Consider the following 7,915-nt stretch of genomic DNA (forward strand, 5'->3'; position numbering starts at 1 on the left):
GCCCCAACGGATAACTATAGCGACAATATAGTCGGTCAAACGTCGGACGTTTTCGGTCTCCGGAAACTGTTGCCGGGCTGCATTCCCCCTCTTTCCTCTCAGCCCAAGCCCTTCTTCATAGTCCACCTAGGCCCAGCCTGACCCCTCCTTGCGCAGTGCATCGACTACCCTCGAGTGCGCATCTGAAAATTGTCCCGAACCCAACCCGGACAGTCGTCACCTTTGGGTCCGGATCATCCCCAAACATCTATAAAATATCACCGTTTTCTTATTTGGACTTCCTAACCTAGTTTTCTTGAACCGCCCAATTTTGATCGGAGGGTCCGAATCTACCATAAACTTCCCCTCTTTTCCTTATATAAAAACTCCCTAGTCTAAATCTGGACAAAACCCTAACTTCTAGGCACTTGCCCCCGCCACACTCAAATCCCCACCTCGGGATCCCCTCCCGATCCAAAAATCCACCCATTTTTCCTCCTGTTGCTCGCCCGAGCCCTCTGCCTCAAACCATCGGAGTCCAACCGCACCGCCGCCCAACGACTTCCTCCTTCCTCTGGCCGTAGCTAGCTGCCGCTGTCAACGGACCAGGCCGGACCTCGCGCCCTGCAGCTTGCGTCCCCATGCTCCTCGTCGCCAGAGACGAGCACCATCGCCAGGCCATCCCCGGCGCCCTACCCTTCCTCCTTCACGTTCCTTTCCCCTCTTCTCTCTCAACTCCCTCTCCGTCTCTGTACCAGGAACGTGCAGGAGCTCCGTCCAACACCATGGCCGCTGAAGGAGCTCGTCGTTGCCACCTTGAACCCCGTCGTCCCGTGCCCCGCTCTGCACCCATGGAACAGGGCGACGTCGGCCAAATCCGGGCCGGAGACCCTTGTTCCCGACCGTCCCCTGCCATTGACGCCGTCTTGCTGCGCCCTTCGCCGCTTGGAGCTCCGCCACCGCACCGTCCCGGAGTCCCGCACGTCAAGTCCGACACCCTAGAGACCCGCGACCCGCTGGACCTCCTTCCTCTGTGTTTCAGTGCCGCCGCCTGCATCCCGCTCGTCCTCGAGCGTTGACCAGTGCCAAAACCTAAAATATGGTGGCTTTACTTTGCATGTTTAACAACTCCAAAATATGGTTTAGGGTAGAACAGTGCCAAAACCTAAAATATGCACATGAGGAGTTTCCAGACTTGTTGTTTGTTGTTCCGGCCTCAGTTAAACTTGCCTAGATATGTAGTTTTCATATGCTTCACCCCTTGCCATGTTAATCAACATTTAATATTGTTGGGTACATAAACGAGATCGAATTAAATAACTTGAATGTGGTGTTCCGTCAATATGCAACTCGTTGCATATTGAGCTCCACTTAATTTGTAGTATTGTTTGTGCACTTTGCCATGCTATGCCTCATTAAACCGGACATGCATCATACTTGGTTGTGCATCATGCCATGTTTATGTGATGGTTGTTTACTATGTTGTTTGCTTCTTTCCGGTGTTGCTTCTTCGGGTTAGTTTCGATAACGTCGCATTTGTGATGATTCGTTCGACTACGTCCATTTGTCTTCTTCATGGACTCGTTCTTATTCCTTACGGGATTTCAGGCAAGATGACCATACCTTCGAAATCACTTCTATCTTTACTTGCTAGTTGCTCGATCTATTGCTATGTCGCGATACCTACCACTTGCTATATCATGCCTCCCATATTGCCATGTCAAGCCTCTAACCCTCTTTTCCTAGCAAACCGTTGTTTGGCTATGTTACCGCTTTGATCAGCCCCTCTTATAGCGTTGTTAGTTGCAGGTGAAGATGAAGTTTGTTCCTTATTGGAACATGGATTTTGTTGGGATATCTGTAACATCACGATTCTCAGAATGTTTAAGAAAAAGTTTTCCAAAAATTAGGGCGAGAAAATTTCATTTGTTTTATTTGTTAACAAAGCTTAAATTGGACTTTTATAATTTGAAGGATTTAATTTGAACTAATGTGAACCTAATTAAATTTTGTGTTTAGATCTTTTCTTTTAATCAGCTCTTCTTTGGCATATTAAATATGCGCCTTGAAATTTTTTTTTGGGTTACTGAAATTCGTTTGATTGCTCAAGCTTCTTTTCCTTCTCTCGATTTCCTAAAACGGAAATCAATTTCTTTTCCTTTTCTCAATCTCGGGCCAAATTCCATCGGACCATTAGATACGTTCTACCATTTGAATTGTTCACATATCTTACTAATACTTCTTTCACACGTACATTGTTTATTAGACAAATCCACCAATACATGCATATGTACATCTCTCTTCTCTTCCCTGAGTTGAGCCACTGTTATTTTTTCCTGTCTAAGTCGCATGGGCTTAGCCCATCTAATTTTTTGTTTTCTTTCTTTTTCTTTCTCCTCCCCTCCTCTCCACATGGGCTTCCATCCACTTGGCCCATCCAACTAACGCCTCTCCTCCTCTCCTCCTGTACGTTGACAACTCCAGAAGAGAAACAGCCAACACACACGTACAGGAAGGGAAAAAAGTCACCTGCAATTACATAGAGGAAACGGCTTTGCGTTCCTTCTCCTCCACTCCTTCCTTGGCCATTTCTTCCGGCCAGCGAGCGCCCCTTGGTGCTTCCTATTCCTTTTTAGTTTCGTTCATAAACGCACACAAAGCAAGAAACATACAGCCATGATTCTCCTCCTCCTCTAACTCCCTTGATCTTAGACCATTTCCGAAACCGGAGATATCTAGGCGTGCGCCTCTACTTCTTCTTCCAATCCCCTGGCAACTCATGCCCTCTCTCTTCCTCCTATGCCCAAGAACACTCATTGAACTTTTGAAGCTCCATGGACGCAAGGTTTCGATCCCGATGACTCGGACCATCTCTATCAGAATCCTTGTGCCATAAACTCCTCCTCCACGCCATGATTCCATTCAGGGAAGAAGGAACGTGATCCGTCAAGCACACACGAAGAATTCTGCATGTCCGCGTACATTGTTCATCAAGTTCGTCGCACTGTTCCATCAAACTCGGCGAGGCTCTATCAAATTCCTTTTGCATACGTACTTGTCATCACCTAGTGTATCCCGTAGACATCATGATTCGACCTATCTTTGCCGTTGGCCGCGTGTGTCCAAAACTGAATTCGATTCGATGGCATAATTCTTTAGTTTTGTTCATCATATGACTTTGAGCCCAATAGATAAAATTCTCCATATGACCGTAGAAATCCAGTGATGGGGTTAGATTGTGGGTTCTATCTTGTGATCGGTAGAAGAGATATAATCTTAGTCGTTTTTTTATGGAATCCAAATAGGTTTTGTGTTGGTAAAACTTTTCTATTGGTATGTTATTTCTATGTCTCTCGTTATGCCTAGGAGTATCAAATGTTTTACTTGATTGATTTGAAGGTGCGTTTTATTTTTTTTGTAGCATTTCGTGTAGATAACTTTGTGCATCATCTAAAAGTATGATATGCCTTTGTATTAGTTCCTTCGAGTTATTACCTTGTGTAGGAGTTGATTGGTGCATTAGTTATCATCCCTCATACATGATTGACACGTGTTATTATTTTAATTAGATTTGAAGCATTATTAGTGTAATCTTATTATCACTATTTTGGTTATATTTGATACTTATTATTTGCGAGCGTACAATATTTGGTGAACGCTCGACATGCTTATATTTATGTGGAATTATTCTAAACTTTGCTTTTATGTATCGAATAATGGAATATTTCGTGTTCTGATTATTTCCTTTTGTTTAGCATGAATATATCTTAGATATATTTTCTATATTCATTTACATCCATGTAGCATGTGTGTTTTATATATTCAAAATCATGTCATGCCTATGATAGTGGTCCGACAATCTATTATTTTGTTGTTTAGTTTCTTTATAGTAGTTGTCTTGAATTGGCATGTTAACTTAGAACATAGCCATGGTTATGATGAATTACTTGTTGTAGGCACTCTATTAGCATTTTAATTATCTGTCGCATCATGCGTGGTTCAAGCTCACTTTCTCACTTTGCTAAGTTGTGTGACATGTCATGTTTTATGTGTTATTTTGGTAGCAACTTTTGAGTAATTGTTAACGCGATTTTGTAGATGTTTATTGTTTAGTATTGCATGGATAGTTGCTTTATCTCATTGTCATATTTGCGTTCTATATAGAATTTATTCGTTGTGACATAGAGTTCAGTTTATTATTTTTTAGTAATTATCAAACATGTTATATTTACCTAGGATAGTAGCTATGCATGCTTAGTTGATTGGCATGTCATGTTAGTACTTACTCAAGTAGAAGGCATAATTGGTTGTATGCCTACCATGTGTTATATCATTGGTAGTTTGTACCTTATGTTCATACATTTGGTTAATGTTTACTTGGTAGATATATCATAGTGATTTGTTGATACCATACATTCTTTTATTTAAGAATTTCTTGCCTTATCAATACCATGTCATGATATTCGATTGTATAACTTGATTGCATAACGCGTGTCTATACCAATCCGTGTGTTGTATGATGCTTAGTTGTGTACCTTTTATATATTTGCAAGTGTATGATGACTACATAGAAATGCATTTCATCTTGTTATTCATGCTTCTATAACGCATGTTGATTTGGTTGATGAGATGATCTAGTTTTATACTTTCCTACATGCTTAGTATGCTTCCATGTTTTCATTTATCATAACTAGCATGGTAGTGTTGTATGCTAACATTGTGCTTGATCTTTAGGTCACTTGTTATCAACTAGGTTATCTCATCTTTCATGTGTTATTATATTCCATGTGTTATGGTTGTACTTGTGTTGCTCATATATGCTTGACTTGTCTCATGTTAGTGTTATGAGTGTTTGGCACATGTTGCATTAGATCATCACATGATTAGGATAGTTCACCTTTCAATAGTTGAGTTGTGTCTTTCTCATATGCTTAGTGCACATTGTTACTTTGTTGTTAATCATGTTGTGGTAATACTTTTGCTAGAGGTCATTTGGATATTAGTTGTTTCCTTTATTATAAAGAGTGACCTAGTTCAGTATCTTCTCATGGTCACTCATATGTTCAATGCTTTTGTTATTAGATAAGACCTCTTCAGGATTCTATACTCACATGCCTTGTATGATGTGTCTGGTTATTTAATTTTCCAATTATTTTTGTGATAGCATTGGTTTGTCTATTTTCATAGAAATGTTTGCTAATAGTTGTTATGATTGGTGTTTAGTCTTTGCTTATTGTTAACCATTATAAAATATTTGGATACATCCAAATATTTACTTGTGGTTGATTATTAATCGTAATCATATCTTGTGGATAGTAGTTCACTCTTTTGTTCCATGTCTTGTATAGTTTTCTTGTTAATTGTTTGACAAATGACTTGGTTTGTTATAATAGAGTTGATCCTATTTTATATTAATAATGTTATAGGGTTAGACCTAGGTCAACTCGATTCATGTTGTTCAGTGATGTTTGATTGCTTAACTAGTATAGTTTGTAATGTTTGTTCGTTTGTCTTACAGAACTATTGCCTTTCGAATTATTATATAGTTGATGTATATGTTTGACTACTATTGACCATTATAAATATTTAAATTCTATCTAAATATCTATTTGTGGTTAACTATTACCTTCATCATGTCATGTTGTAATTGTGTGGTTAAATGCATAGGATGGTTCCTTTTCATGTGTGTTGATGCCATTGTGTTTGTTAGATAGTAGTTTCCTATATAGTTTGTCGAGATGTGTAGTGGGTACTACTAGTGGTTAGTACCATAGTTCGTATTAGAACGTTGGTCTTGATCGCCAAGCCTTCCATAGTTGTGTCAACCTAAACCTTGCCACTTCGTTGAATCCTCTCTACTTACCTCCCTATCATGCTATCTCATTTCAGAATCTCCATCTGATCGATATCTCGCTATCCATCCACTCTTAATTTGTTTTGGATGTTATTTGGATTTACTATTGTTTTGGTATTTATTTGTTTTCCATTTGCTATCGTTACGACGAGTAGGGAGTGGCGAGGTTGGACAAGGACAGAAACATGTTACCGAAGAAGGACTCAACAACGAAGGCATGCCTCCTTCTTTGATCATACTTATCCTATGTTTTACAAAATTGCATTGTGTTTTATGGTTACTATATGCATGCCATTATAATTCTTGTAGCTAGCGTGTCGATTGACACATTACCTTGAACCGCTTGTCGCCTATTCGTTTGACACCTAAGTAGAAGTATATAATTCCGGTAGAGTAGAAGTGCTTAGCCATGCTTATCACCCTATAGGTGGCTTGTTGAATGACCTCTAAGTCATTGACAGTTGAAACTTAACGCTGAGCTAGGCTAGTTGGCCTTGTTAACCTTCTCTATCCTCTTCTACTCTGGGTGAAACTTACCATCTGAATACTGGCGCGGGTGACAGCTGAATCAAGGATTGAAGGAGTGATTGGCCGCCCTTCACGAGTTGAAGGGGGCAATCAGTCGTCCGTGCCGCATAAGGCCTAATAAGTCTTGGATTTGAAGATTGTGATAACAGTACAGCCACATGCTATATGGGCACTGGCTTGGTCAAGTAAGCTAGTCAGCCTTAGGTGTCGATGTTGCCGTACCGTAGATGGGATAGCTGCCTTGCGAGGAGTATCCTCGGCACAGATGGGGGGACCGGTTTGAGGACGTACTCTCAGTTCCGTGCGCCAGACCCGGTGGGCATGTCACATCTTTGGGGGATATAGTCCAAAGACCTCGTCACAATCTCCCTGCCGGTATACCAAATGGTGTACTATACCAGCGGCCACTGGTGGCATCAAGACGAGATTGTGTTGTGTGGGTAAAGTGTACGACCTTTGCAGAGTGTAAAACTATTCGAATAGCCGTGTCCACGGTCATGGACAACACATGAATCTTTCTTGATGTACAGGACCTGTCTTGCTTATTCCCTCTTTGCTCCTATTCTTGAAATCTATGAAGGACGTGAGTTGATCAAGGATCCTCACTTGATGAAAGTTGTTCTGAAGATAAAACATGTTTTCATCTAAAACTGCTCCCATCCAACTACTTTATTTGCTAAACAAAATTAGCTTTACGCAAATGAGCGATACAGCCTTCCTTTGAAGCCACATGTAGCTATTAGGTCCTTCCCCGAGGGAGGCATGTTGAGTATGTAATGTACTCATGGCAATAATTTTTTTTGACAACAGAGTTGCATGGACATGAAGGTGATGACTACGACCACTATGGCGATCCATAGGAGTGAGGTCACGTGGACTACATCGACTGCCTGTGGCTGAGATGGAGTCGCTACGCATTGTACTTTCCGCTGTTTTTCTGAATGTAATAAGTGTCATGAGACATTTATCTAGGTATGCCTTGTGGCAAGATATATTTAAAATTGTAATACCTTTTATGTATTGTGCAATGATATCATTTCACTGTGTTGTCAACAATGATCCTGGGGTTGACAAATATACACAGGAGGGTCTGGAAGTTAATTCCGGGTTCTCACAGAAGTGGTATCAGAGCCGATGTTGACCTAGTCACTGTTGGGGAACGTAGTAATTTAAAAAAAATCCTACACACACGCAAGATCATGGTGATGCATAGCAACGAGAGGGGAGAGTGTTGTCCACGTACCCTCGTAGACCGAAAGCGGAAGCGTTATGACAACGCGGTTGATGTAGTCGTACGTCTTCACGGCCCGACCGATCAAGCACCGAAACTACAGCACCTCCGAGTTCTAGCACACGTTCTAGCACTCCAATCCAGCAAAGTGTCGGGGAAGAGTTCTGTCAGCACGACGGCGTGGTGACAATCTTGATGTACTACCGTCGCAGGGTTTCGCCTAAACACCGCTACAATATTATCGAGGATTATGGTGGAGGGGGGCACCGCACACGGCTAAGAAGAACAATCACGAAGATCAACTTGTGTGTCTATGGGGTGCC

The sequence above is a fragment of the Triticum dicoccoides genome, chromosome 5A, assembly GCF_002162155.2.
Source record: "Triticum dicoccoides isolate Atlit2015 ecotype Zavitan chromosome 5A, WEW_v2.0, whole genome shotgun sequence".
Classification (NCBI taxonomy): Eukaryota; Viridiplantae; Streptophyta; class Magnoliopsida; order Poales; family Poaceae; genus Triticum; species Triticum dicoccoides.